The sequence below is a fragment of the Salmo salar genome, chromosome ssa09 (genome assembly GCF_905237065.1).
Source record: "Salmo salar chromosome ssa09, Ssal_v3.1, whole genome shotgun sequence".
Classification (NCBI taxonomy): Eukaryota; Metazoa; Chordata; class Actinopteri; order Salmoniformes; family Salmonidae; genus Salmo; species Salmo salar.
Genome location: NC_059450.1, coordinates 84,271,205 through 84,286,165, shown reverse-complemented (window position 1 = coordinate 84,286,165; position 14,961 = coordinate 84,271,205).

Below are 14,961 nucleotides of genomic sequence, written 5' to 3'. Positions count from 1 at the left end.
GAACTCCACTCCCTGCTCTCACCGATCATTAGATTAGTTGCCTAAAGGAAGGCTGGCAACACTCATAATCAATGGTGATAGCAGCAGGCTACCCAGCCCTGTTCTTAAAAAATAAAAACACAATGACTGATAGTGTTTTTGCCTGGAGCGACTGATAAGGACAGATTGTGCCATTCGAAATGTACATGTTCAGACACCACCCAAATGAATGCCTGTTCTATTGTATTGTGTGTGATCTAGTTCAAAGAACCTTGCAGAGAAGCAGCAGTTCTTCCAGGACCTTTGGACTTGTTGTTTTGTATTTTTGTGTAGTACATGTCAGGCCTACGTCTGCTTATATATTCTCTATTATATAGGCCCAGGCCATAATATTTCCTATTTAGTCTACTCCCCTTCATCAACCTCCCACATTAATCTGGGTTTGTCCCTTGATGTCATTGCGATGATGACGTCAGTGTGATTGAGACTGAATGCTACTCAGAACCAAATATAGGCTCTGGGCCTACTGTTCGCTTTTAGAGATGATCTTCCTATTCCTTTCCTAGTTTGATCTTCATTATGATACGTCACTCGCAGGAGGTTTTGTGAATTAGCTTTGCGCCATCTGGTGGTGAATGCAAACTCATTCCTCTGCCTTCCAGAGTCCAGGCAGTAGTTTTCCACACAGACACAAACTGAGCCTTTTGTTGGATTCTCAAGATTCCAGCTTTATCTTCTAGATTGAAGACACAAAATGTCCTTGGCTAGCAGATATTGATCACTGGGTGTCTAAATGGACAGATAGACCCAGATAATTCAATAATTTCAACAAAAAAAACTCCCTTTTATTTAATCGGATTGTTGTGCCAAGATATCATATTAAAAAAACTGATTATAAGACACAAATAAACCTGCTGATGGATGTGGTTTGGCTGCTGCCAATGTTGGCCTCATGAATAATCACCACTTTTCCAGCATATAATCCACACAGGTTTGTTCTGGGCTACTGCAGCCATTTAGAGTTTTGTTCTGATGTAATATTTTGAATGTCACTGATGAGTCATGTTACAGCTCGTCTGAATATTTTTGTTAAAGGAAAATTAAACTGGTTTGCTCTCCCACACAGTTGTCATCTAGCTCTTCTGCAAATGTGTAGTTGTTATATTGTTTCAAAGATGGGTGAGAGTCCTTGGTTGGTAGGCTACACAATCAAAGACATGTGTGACACAATAATCGACATCAGCCAAATCCAATTTCAGCAATGCAGTATAAGAGAAGTAGACCCGGTAGAATGAACTAGTGAATTCCAGTTTCATCTGGTTTGTAAGGACTGTTCACATCTAGCTCTGTATTCATCCGAGCACCAAATGCTTTGACGTCAGCTGTTGTTATTTGAAAATGTCGAATGACTGACTCACTCTTCCAACTGCAGCGTCTGTGACCAACGAAATGAGTAGACTTTATAATAAAGAATGGCAACATTTACAGTACTGTATTATGGTTGGCAAGTTTGAAACTGTTTATATAGATAGGTTGGTTAATGGATGAGATGAAAGCAAAGTGCACATTTTGATAGGCTCCCATAGTTACTTTCTTCCGAACCCCTTTTTTCATGACCATAAATCAAAATGAGTAGGTTTGTAAGCTTATGTTTCATGGTGAAGTAACAAAGTGTAAGTAAAAGTACGTAGTCATTTCATAAAGGCTCGACCATGTTGGGCCTATTTCGTAGAATCACTAGGTCGGAGGTATTCGCATTGTGACGTTGGCCGCATCACAACTAGACTATATATTCAGTCAGCAAACCTCCCCTTCTTAACACTGCGTCGATGCGATTTCGTCGTCTATCTTATGCGGTCCGGTCGTTGTGATTTTATTTAAATTTTCCGAATCGCTTATTGGGCTTCTTTTATTTGAGAAGTGCGTAATGATAGCGTTAACTGTAGTATAACAGGTTTAATAGCAGCAGTGTAGTGTGAAAATAGTTGAAGTTGACCAGATAATGTAGGTATGCTACTGTAGCTAACGTCATTCGACGCCTAGATGTGTTATATATAGCTTTCTAGCGACAGATTGTACATCATTTTGTATTCAACTAAAAACAAACAAGGTGACGTTAAGTCATAGCAACTCGCTAGCTAAGGACATTTTTGAATTCTGACGTGTCAGTTGACAAAAGTCAAGATGATAGTCACAAGAACGAGATTAACGTTAGGTGGCAGGGTCTTATTTTTAGCAGCGGCGCTTACGTCATTTACCTCAGAAGTATGCTTATTTCAACTGAATTGGCATCTCGGTATTAATTATAAGCCAAGTAACGTAGCGAAACAATTTATTTTAAAGAGTTTGCCAAACAAAAGATGCGTCTTGTGGCGCACTTGTAGGCCCGACTCAAAATGGCGATTAGGGAGAAATGGATGTCCTGGGGATTCAGCGCTGAGAACAGCTGGTGCAGTTATCTGAATTCCAAGCTACTGTTATTTCGAAGATCAGAAAATCAGGTTGTATAAGACGCGTTATCAAAAGAACCAAGTTACAATTCAATGAACGTATGAAAGATGGAACGACGTTCCATTTATCCGAAGCAGTATAGTTACTTCAATGCGTTTATTTTTTCCGTTTTCCTAAAATGAACAATGCGTTACAAGAAAATAACCATATGAAGCCTTGTGAATACGAAGCTAATATGCAAGTTACTAAGATAATCTTGTGAAGAATTGTGACGTCATAAGAATAGCCAGCTAAATGTTTGAATAGTAGATGTTGGGCAGCGGTCTCAGGCAGTTTAGCTAACTTCAAGTGGTGTCGCAAGTTGCTCACATATCATGAAGTACATTTTATACCGAATAAGATTCAGCAATAGAAGTTGGGTGAATATCAGATGCATTTAAGCGGTTTTATTTTAAGCCTAAAATGACGAACAAGTGGAGCTGCTGATAGTTGCTTACATATGGACAATCGTTAAAAAAAAGTTAATGAAGGAAGCAAGTTTCAAGACTAATACCTTGTGGAAAGCTATGATGCCTTTTGAGAATAGCCAACAACAAATTGAAGAATGAAAGTTGGGTGTGGCCCATTTATCAGACGTGTTTTACTAACTTCAAGACGTTTTTGTTGTTTTTACTTGACCTGAAGAACAAGTTCTGATTGTTGTCTACTTGTCAGGGGGAAAAATCTGTATAGGTAACCTGAAAGAAAAAAGCTACTAAACTTAACGATATGAAACGTGAATCCTTATTCATTTGAATAGCAAGCAAAGTATTGGAAGAGAATTTGGCCTGACGGTGCCTGTATCAGTCATTTGAGCTACTTCAAGAATTAAATCTTTTAAACAAAATGATGAAAAGATGTGCTGCTGATTAAGTATCCAAGTGAAGTGGTCGCATTAAGAGAACGTGCTGTAATTCAAGGAATCACAGGCTCAAATGTGACCTTGCGTTGTCACGCCTCAGATTTTATTAACTTTTTCAAAACAATTGGCTCTAGCGAAGAAAAGAAGGCTTTTGTTTTTTTCATGAGGAGAATGGACTGAGTTTGCGTTGTTGGGGGAAGGACTTAGCTAGTTAGCAGTTTGTGAGGAAGGACTCTTTCAGGATCAGAGGGAGGAACCAGGCCAAGGGCAAACTGGGAGGACCAGCGGGGAGCCAGGCAGGACCCAGGGGGATCGAGGGAGGAGCAGATTGGAGCCAGACGTGGGAAGCAGCCGGGTGTTCATCAGAGGGAACGAGCCAGATGGCAGGGTAGCGAGCCTTGCAGTGAGCCGAGAGCGGAGCAGTCCCGGGTCGAGTGTTGCCCTTAGCCAGCCAATGGGTCCCAGCAGCAATGAGGCAGACGTGTTAAAGAGCATACGTGTGAAAGGGTCAACTAGCTTCGCAAGTCACAGGAAAAGCGTTTGGTTTGTATGATGGGCAGTGGTAACGTTTAACTAGGCCAAGAGTCTTATTTAAAAGTCACTTTTTAAATCTGTCAAGGACACAGTTCTCGCGAAGTTTTGTTTCTTCCTCTTGCAGGTAATGGTGTGGTAAAGCGTTTATTTTCCTGGTCACAACCCTTTCCTGTGTGCCTGCGTGTCTGCTGTGATGAGTCCCCCTTGGCCTTCTTGGTAGAGTGGGCTGGTGAGAGGAGGACCGTCTTAAAAGGATTTCAGCCTCCTGCAGCACAGATGTAGTGCCCCCGGGGCGGAGTTTCTCCTGTCATTGAGTTCAATAGGTCTGCGCCCCAAGATGTGGTCTACATGGGAGTGTGTTGAGTGGGAGGTCTTCTGTACGTCCGTACCACAACGCCCCTTTGGTGCTGAGCAGCTACATCTGCTGGTTAAAGTGAGCAGTGAGTTTAAATGCATGATATGATCACGTGCGGAGTAACTATTCCCCTAGCTAAATATTGAAATCAAATTTACATTTGCCTTCGTATTGGTAACTAGGGGATTATCCCTGAATTTGTGTTTAGTCTGGTGTTATTGGTCGAACTGTAGTGCCTTTGTGGATGGGGGGGGACGTTTTCCGAGTTCTTCTTTTCACAGGCTCGGCCCTTAAAGCAAAGCTGACCATCCAAGGGAGTCCCTCTTTAGTACTACCTACCACGTTAATCAAAAAGAGTTGGACGTCATGTAAACGATAGTTCTAAGGATGGATCAAGTGACACCTCTGGCGTTAAAGTGATGTAGGAAGGTATTTTGTGCTGGTTTTCTGTAGTGAGTTGATCACATTTGAATATGTACTACCATACTTATGTTAAGTGTTTTTCTTCCAATGCATTTTAACTGGGCAGACATCATTTGGGTCTTGGGAGGGTTGTGGGGGGTGTTAATCCAAATTTCTTCCAAGAATTCTTTCACACAGCTTCGTGTAAAGCAGCATTTAAAGATCCAAATGGCTAGCATTGAGGTTTGGGGAGCAAGGAATCAACCGGGTGGTCCACATCTTTCGGTGTCCGTTTTGCCTTGTGGTGTAGAGATTCCTCGGTGTCTACAAGGGTCTAGCAAGTGGCGGGCCACGTTTTGGGAAGTCGACTCGTATTCTCCCAGGGAGTGTGGTAATGGTCACCTTTAGATTGACACATTCTATGTCATGGAGTATGAAGTTGCATTTGGGGGTTTCTGGGGTCAGGGGACTGCTTAATTGTGACTTTTCCAGATTATTATGTGACCCAACCGTTCAATGAAAGAACAACTAGAGGTCCACGTCTACCCCCGTGTGTCTTAAGGAGAAACGGTGACGCAGAGGCCAGTGCTATTTTAAAGTTTTTTCTGTGGAAAGTTAATGATTTGGTATTTCTCCAAATTCGGATATTTTCATTGTATATTAGCAACTGTAAATACAATTTGATACTGTAATTGTCATGGTTGGTTACTGTTTGGGTATGTGTGGGGGGGAATGGTGGAAGGCTTGTTTTCCCTTCTGCATTTTTCAGTGTGCTGTGTCCTGCGTTTTCAATACTCAAGACCAACAGGAACACCCCTAACTCATTGTATGTAAAGGTTTTCTATCACTTCAAAATGCCTCGCAAGGTCTCAAGTAAGGTCACTTACAAATGTGTTAACATTTCCCTTTTTAATATTTCATTAGTTTAACATTTGGCAACGCATAAATTGCACTCTCTTTGCAAATTAGTTAATGTTTTGTATTGATGCAACAGAGCTATCTGTAAAGGATTCATAATTGGTAATAAATGCATAGCTTATTGTGATTGAAGACATTTTTGTTATGCATTTGTTCTTTGGGGGAATCTTGTCTGGGGGGCTTTTCTTGTGCTTTTTCAGGTATGTCTTAGCTTGGTGCTTTTAGAGCATGGAAGTGACCTGGGCTTGATGGCAGCTCTTACATGGTGGAAAGTGAAGGTTTCAGATAAGTTCAATCCAGCTCATATCCGTGTCTGAATATGGGGGAAAATCAAGATATGGAACATGGCTGTCTGAATGGTCCTTATTGTGGCCTCAGTTGATTATTCTTGAATAGAGAAGCATCTACCTAGCAATGCAACGTCTCAGCACTACTTGTGATATGTAGAAGTTGCACTGCTGTGCTTTCCCTATGGGTGCAAATCTCTTCTGTTCCAACAGGAAGATTTGGTGGAAACCCTTTGCTTTATAGTTGACATAAAATTTACTTTGGCTATGTGGGTAACATGTGGGTTCTGGTGAGGGTGGGTATAGGGGTGTTGTCTGCTTTTGATCTTGCAGAATTGCAAAAGCCCTACCGGAGAATGCCATCTACCAGTGACGTGACCACAGGAATCGCACCGTCCTTTGACCTCGTCTCAACACAGGCAGGACAGTTTGAGCACGTTTGTTACATTCAAGGCCATTTCTAGCTTTACCTATTAGATCTCCTCAGCTACCAGCTCTTGTGCAACTGTTCAAGGACAGTCAGTTGTATCATAGTAGCTTTTGAACTGTAAAGCATTTGGTTTAATTATTTTGCAGCAGTCGCGCAACTGTGTGACAGCTTTCCCAAATGAAGGTAGCTGAGGAACACTGCGCAACTGTGCAGCTGTAATTTGAACTGAGTGCAGCGCAAATGTGTTGCTTTTGGATTGGTATTTGTTGGGCTTGGGAGGGGAATTGTGCACTTTTTCTCTACAGAAATCAGTGAGCCTGGCGCAAGCACGTATGATGTCTTCTAACCTGGAACATGTAGGAAGATGTTTACCTCTTTCACTATTCATTTAATAAGACCCCTGTCATGTTTTAGTTTGACTCAATGGACATCTTGAACTGGATTTCTGTTAACCATAGTCAAGCAATGCTTTTAGCTGCATATACCTCACCCCCTTTGGCCCAGAGCCCTACAGCTTTGCATCTTTAACTAAGTTAAGAAACGTCATGTAGGTGTTGTGAGTACTGTGGTGGGAGAATGTTTGTGTCGACACCTCTTCGTTTCAGATCATTCTCTCGTTTCACTGTCCGCTACGATTGCGCCTCCTGCATCTGAATGTATCAGCCGCCGGGAACTGTCAGCAAATGAGTGTGCCCCCTGAATGAAGTACCTACCATCTCTCCCTCTATTGGCTTGAGCTTAAAGTCAGCCCCGCCCGATGTTCTTCACCGTCTCCTCTCCCTCTGTGCTGTTTGTTCCTTTCCTTTACCCCTTTTGGTTTCTCAGGTGACTATTTCTCAATCTGAAGTAAAATGGTCTTGAATTGGCATCTGTGATCCGCCCCGTAACTGCGTAATGGAACACTGAGAACCCAGTCACTTTCAGATGAAGAGCCACAAGCTTGTCTTGCTGCTAATTGAGCATCTCTTCAGTTTCTTGTTTACTAAGTTAAGTCATTTTGGTTCCCATTTGACTTTGAACACACTACGGCTGTGTAATTCAACCCTTTGTCTGCATGCACAACAGCTCTACATAACATTAAGATTTTTTTTAAATGCATAACCTAAATGTTCCATGTAGCTATTGCGTAAAATGGGCACATTCCAGTAGTTTGGGTGGACGCAGGGAGGGTGGGGGGCAACATTTCTTTCTTTCTTCCTTTCAGATATCTCTTGAGTCAACTTCTGTTTCTACGGCGCACTGGGACAGCTCACAGCTGCAGAGTCACAGGAAGTTGGTCTGTCTTGGTTTGATCCAGTTCTGGGAAGTTGAGTGTCAGTGTGGAGAAACTGTCTGGGTGCGGTTTGTACCGTTTCGGTCAGTCACAGTAAATGTCCAAAGATGTCAATTTCAGAGAATATCAGGTTTTGCGGGGGGGGGGTGGTAATTGTCTCTTACAGAGTCAAATTTAAGCGGTTGATCCTCGCTAGTTTGACTAACCTCTGAATCTGGACCAGTGTCAGTAATCTAGTTTCATGTATCATGGCTGAAACTTAGTAATGTTGTGGAATATTTCTTATGGCATTTAGTGCACCAATGTAGTGACTTTGGGGGGGGCGACCTTTAATTTTCCTCTAGTTTCAGGCACGCGACGAAGCTAAAGTCCTCTGGTTCGTGTAGAGCAGCAGGTAGTAAGGGTTTTTCTTTTCCTGGGAGAACAAACCATTTGGTTTTTGTTCTTCCAGGTTTTGCTTTTTGTCCTTACACAACAAAAAAAGCAAAAGACTCCGGTGGTGGCACTCCTGATTCCTCAGGATGGGGTTCAATTCCCTGCGAAGTCTTTGCTTTTTTCAACCTGCTGCTGAGCCAGGGAATAGTTAAACAGGGGAACCTAGGTACTTTAAGTTTTACTGCGATTATAAATTAAAGTATTGAATAATCTGTCGTTTATAGATGGGTTAGCTGACAACGTCAATGTGGCTAAAGTTGTGATTCTGGATGGCCAAGTGCTACTAACAATGACAATCTGCCATGTCTGACTCATAAGTGACTTGTTTCTTCTTGATACCACATCTTGTTTTGACTGATGTAATGTCAATGCTAGTATGACAAATTTGCATGCTAACCCACTAACAATGTATTTAAGACTAGTGCAAATGTAATTGTTTTCAATTAACATTGGAGACTAAATATATTCGACATGTCAACAATCTAAGCCAACCTAGTCTGGTTTGCCCCGTAGTTGCGCATGGGTTAGTTACATTGCTGAAAAATCAACCTGTCTTGAGGCTGTTAACCCATTAAATCCCGACTTGTTCCCAGACATGAAAATATCCATATCTTGTGTCATTAGTAAGCCTTTGAAATAATCAATCATACTTTGTTTTCATGGAAAAGTAGGTAAAAATTGTGTTATGGTTGGTCACAATTGTGACGTGGGATAATGTAATGTATACTGAATTAACATATGCAGTCATGAAAATGCATATATCCCAGCCCAGTTATTAACGCATGTAAAACTCACTGGCAGTCCCCAGCATTGCTACTAGAATGCCCCATCACATTCTAGTGGGACTATTTTAACATATCGAAAACCTTTATACAACACCGATATGAATACTGAGAGCAAAAACAAATCAACGTATTTCAACATTGTTACTTTAGTGCAACATGTATTGTAACATTTGAACTTGTGCAACATTCATTTTAACATTGTCATTGACGTTTTAGTGCAACATTCACTAACTTTATAGCAGTTGTGATTCATTCACATTGAACAAAGGTAACATTTAGGCTAGGTAGCCTGTAGAACATGCATTCAAGTAGAGGCCTACACTGAACAAAATAATATAAATATATATTTTTGGATTACAGTATGACAGATCGTAGTTCAAAATAGTAATGCACAAACTAATCGTGCACTTGGTTCTGAAGCCTACCTCTATTTATATACACTATTTTGAACTACGATCAGTCAGATACTGTAATACAGTATGTCTTGACTCAATTGATCCTCTGTTCCAAAAACATTTCAGTCATTTGTCTTTTTCCATTTCTTGACTTTTCTTCCTAAAGTCCATTGTACTGCTTCTCCTCACACTTGATTGACTTATTTGCTTTTTCAGCCCTTTTCATTCTCTCTTCTCGTCTCTTTTTCTGTCCATGGGGCGGCAGCGTAGCCTAGTGGTTAGAGCGTTGGACTTGTAACAAAGGTTGCAAGATCGAATCCCTGAGCTGAGAAGGTATAAATCTGTCTTTCTGCCCCTGAACAAGGCAGTTAACCCACTGTTCCTAGGCAGTCATTGAAAATAAGAATTTGTACTTAACTGACTTGCCTAGTTAAATAAAGGTAAAATAAATTTTTCTTTAAAACATCTTGAAGCACTCAATGTGGATAGGTAGTGTGTTTGTCACGACGACGTCTATGGAACCGGTGCATCGTGTTGATTGGCCAGTGAGAGGCTTGTTATATCTTGACTGATCTTCAATAGTAGCCAGTAGCTCTCCTGTGGTTTCGTGCCAAACTTTTGCATAATAGGCTGCCACTATCCATGAGAAGCGGAGCAGGAGCAAGATATGACAAAGCTCACTGGCCAATCAACACGACACATCTCTGTAAAATGTTTTTTTTTTTTTTTTTAGGCCAGTAGAGCCCTGAGCAGCAAGCCATTGGCGAGTTGGATACTACCAATACATGTCCTGAGTGCATAAGGAGATTACTGTGACTCAGTGGTCACGTTGAATTTTACTATGGTCATGACTGCGGGTGTGGCGGTAGGACGGTCACCGCAACAGCCCTATGGTCAACCATCCTCCAGGAGAGCTAATGGTTGTGCAGGCTTTTATACCAGTCCCTCTAACAAACCATATTAGAGAAATTAGCTGCTCAACTGGACCTTGATAAACTGCCTCTCTTTGAGCAGGGCTTAATCAGAAGGGCTTGCACACCCAGTATCTCTCCAGACTGAGGGTTGACCATGTGTTTTAATACAGTTGTCTAACAGGTATTGTACTTTGTGGGTGGTTAAGTGCCTTGCATAATGGCAGGAGATGGTACATGGGATCAGAGAGCAGCCTCCCATTGTCAATATGACATTACTCTTACTTTTTTTGTACGTACATAGCGACTTAGAATGTGGGTAAAAGTCATGAAAGTCCATCTGTCAAAATGTGTTTAGTATGCACCCCTCATGACAGAGTTAATATCAATCAGCTTTATTAAACATTGTGTTCCAATATGCAGAGATCGATGTTTTGACATTTTACATATCTTCAATAAATTGTCCAACTGTCTGTTTCCATGTATACAATTGTCTCAATTACACAACCAACTATGCCTGAATGTCAGGAGAAACTGGAATTTGACTGGATTTTTTTGGGGGGTTTAGTCTATTGGTTGGGTGTGAGTATCATGACTTGCAGTTTGAGACATGAGAGAACTGTTGGAAATGGTGTCGTTACTGTATGAACATAAAATCAATTAACAGTAAAAAAAAAAATGGCATACTATCATTACAATTAAAACTTGTGTTCAATCTTGACCTTTCAATTTCTCTGGCTTTATTTGGGTTACACATGTCTCAATGCGCTTTTTTTAAATGAAAGAAATAAGCCAATTTTAGCGGCCAGATTTTTTTAATGAATCATGAAATGTTTATTTTATTAGTGAGTACAGTAAGCCTATATGACCAAGGAATTCAGGGGGGAGGGTTGTCCCTATAAGGCCTGTTATTGATCAGCACAGTACCAGAGGCAATGGTGCATGTCAGGAGTACACCTGCACAGAACAGTCTCACATACTGCTTCTCTAATTTATTACTAAATAAACAAACAGGTCCCGTGTGGCTCAATTGGTCGAGTTTGGCACCTTCAACGCCAGGTTTGTTGGTTCAATTTCCACCGGGGATCAGTACGAAATGAAAGTGTGCACTTAAAAAAAATATATATTTCACCTTTATTTAACCAGGTAGGCCAGTTGAGAACAAGTTCTCATTTACAACTGCGACCTGGCTAAGATAAAGCAAAGCAGTGCGACACAAACAACAACACGAGTTACACATGGAATAAAGAAACCTACAGTCAATAACACAATAGAAACAATCTATATACAGTGCGTGCAAATGAGGTAAGATTAGGGAGGTAAGGCAATAAATAGGCCATAGTGGCGAAGTAATTACAATTTAGCAATTAAACACTGGAGTGATAGATGTGCAGAAAATGAATGTGCAAGTAGAGATACTGGGGTGCAAAGGAGCAAAAAAATTATAAATAACAATATAGGATGAGGTAGTTGGATGGGCTATTTACAGATGTGCTATGTACAGGTGCAGTGATCTGTGAGCGGCTCTGACAGCTGATGCTTAACGCTAGTGAGGGATATATGGGTCTCCAGCTTCAGTAATCTTTGCAACTCGTTCCAGTCATTGGCAGCAGAGAACTGGAAGGAAAGGCGGCCAAAGAAGAAATAGGCTTTGGTGGTGACCAGTGAGATATACCTGCTGGAGCGCTTGCTACGGGTGGGTGCTGCTATGGCGACCAGTGAGCTGAGATAAGGCAGGGCTTTACCTAGCAAAGACTTATAGATGACCTAGAGCCAGTGGGTTTGGCAACGAATATGAAGCGAGGGCCAGCCAACGAGAGCGTACAGGTCGCAGTGGTGTGTAGTATATGGGGCTTTGGTGACAAAACGGATGGCACTGTGATGCACTCACTCTGGATAAGAGCGTCTGTTAATTTACAAAAATGTCAGATGTAAACCGACAGGGCAATAGGTTCCATGACCATGTAGAAGAGGCAGAGGATTTATTTACCGGTGTTGTGCCGAAAAGCTCCCCCCTGCTAGAATCCCCCCCTCGCGTGAACACGCACTCAGTTATTCATTGCTTTGCTCGTTGAGATTTCTGATCATGTTCGGCTGCATTTCATTTTATTTTTTTATGTCGGTTTGATAACAGCGGGGGAGGCACTAGTAATGTCTGCAGTTTTCGGTTTGGCTATTTGTTTCAAGTGTATTAGATATAAATAAATCTCTTTGCCAAAATTCGTCACATCTCCCATGTCTTATCCGACTAGTAGTTGTTCTGAAATGTTTATTGCTTGCCTACATTTTACTCCCTCCTCTATGTTTAATATAACACACATACATTCATTATTCATTTCAGTTGCCTATCCTGACATGAAGTTTGTTCTAAAGAAAGTATTTGACTCTGATGTGTGCCACAGAAAGTATTTGACTGTAGCCACAAAATTATGGCCTGCAGATTCAGCTTATCTAGCAAAACATAATGTCAAGTAGTCTATACATCTTTACTTGTATTTTTCAGAGCGAACAGGGAACAAGGGAATAGTATAGGTTTCTTGTAACATAATTATTTAAATGCATGTGTTAAGTGGCCATTAGTCAGAAGTTGGATCAGAGATAACCTGAAAGATTCATATAAATATTTTTTTTTATCTACAATTATATTAAATTAGAAATTGAACATACCAGTGTTTTGGAGGAGAGTGTCTGCTATTTCTTCTCTCATGATGTTAACATCTTTGTCCGTATTTGAAAAGACAATCGACTCCTTCAGGACACATTCAGCAAACTGGGGAAAAAAGTTGATGGGCATTTCAGTTTTCCCCAACAAAATGATGTTACACTTAAGATTCTAATTCGCAAGTATACAACGACACAGCTATAATATAATTTGACAGTTCTGTTTTGCCTTTTAGTCTGTATTCTTTCAGTAGGTTAATTGTACATTACTTCTACTCTCATACTTACTTTCAAGGCAAAGACCCCACAAGAAGTAACATCTTGTTGGCATGGGCGAGGAAGGTACCACACACCCATCTGGAGATATTACACCCCTTCTCTCTCAGGAATGAACATATATGTTAATAAAAGTACAGCATTTTGAAACACTTTATTGATTACAATATAGAGATGAATAACAGAGGGGAATCTGAGAATGCAGGGATTCCAGCAGGGTGTGAGGTGAAGTAGTCAAATCTGGAGCTGACAAGGGCTGGAATGTAAATTACATGTGATCATCTCGGATTATCTAACATCTGCGAATGGGCAGGCATTCCCTCGGGATGAAGAGCATCTCTGTTTATGTGCTGTCATCCAGATGGAAATGTCACCTGCGTATCTGATGTAGGAAAAGAGAAGTTGAGTGTCCTGTGAATATGTTTATGTATATGTACTGTATATATATCTTGGTATATATCTGTTTTAATTTTCATTTCTATTATTACTATCATTATTGTGGTTTTAAGGGCTGGGGGAGGCTGATGGGGATGGCGGAGGTGTCCTATTGAGGGCGAAGGGACCTATTGGGGAGGGGATTCTTCATGGAGGCACATACAGTCATATTATTATACATTTTTTCCCTCCTATTATTATAACAGTTCACTGTGATTATGGATATGTACTCATGTTGACTTATATATTTGAACTATCTTTTTCGCATAGAGTACTCATTTAAAAAATATATATATATTGTCGTTATTATGTGATGAAACAGGCAGGGAGCAGGCCTCGAACCCTCGACCTTCTAGCCCGAAGTCCAGCGTGCTATCGACTGTGCCCCAAAATTATGCTCGAGCGGCAAAGTCGATATCCGCGCTTATAAACCCAGGGTCGTTACATTATTATTACTGCTGTGCTTCCAAGCGCATTCTTCACCATTTTCGACACCTCAAATGGGTTTCCCACATTTTTTTATTTTTTATGTAACCTTTATTTATTTAACTAGGCAAGTCAGTTAAGAGCAAATTCTTCTTTAGAATAACGGCCTAACTCGAATGACGCTGGGACCGTTGTGCACCGCCCAGTGGGCCTCAAATGAACCCGGACAACAGAGGTGTTGTGTTTTGAATTTCGGAGCAGAAAACCCTTCAAAGGGATAATCTCAGGGGTGAAGACGGATGTTCAGGTTGAATACCTGAAGAGAATTCCTGGTGTGATTGGTGACTGGCGTATGACCCGCTGGGTGAATGGAGAAAAATAAGAAACTCTGGCGGTCCTGTTGTTTTATAAAGAGCAAATACCTACACATGTGAAGCTTGTTTATGTAACATACGCAGTAAGAGCTTTCGTCCCCAAACCACTGCAGTGTAAGAATTGTGTGTGCAGACGAACAGAGTATACTGGAGACAGGTGTGTAGAAGGACGACGGCGTCGCAATTGTAGTGGGGATCATGATCCTGAGTTCCTGGAGTGCCCTGTAAGGGTAAATTGAGGTAAACAAAAGTTGGAGCGGTCAATCGAATTCCCTAAACGGGGGCGATTGAAATAATTGGGAAAACAAGTAATGTTAGTGAAGAGATGGTATTGGATACACCACAGCCTGTGGTAAATGTTAGCTGCCAAACAAAAGATACCCTGTGTGTTATAAATGTATTTTGTTGAGTTCATTTCCACAGTTAGAAACTGTACAGCACAAGTCTCAAAGAAGTCGAAGAAACAAGACATTATTGTGGCTGCAGTAGAAAGGTTTCTGGGACTGAAGGATTTTACATCGAAATACTTGCAAGGGGTACTGACGCCGGAAGACACGCCATCCCAGGTTTCCCTTGAGACTGTAGGGATCAGATCTGTTTATTTTTAACCAACATTTTTTATTTATAAAATTTATTTATAGTCGTTTTGGGGGGGGGGTAATAGCCTACTAGGTGGCGGGATGCACATTAAATTGTGTGATCGCCAAAATACTATAGAAGAAGAAGAACACTC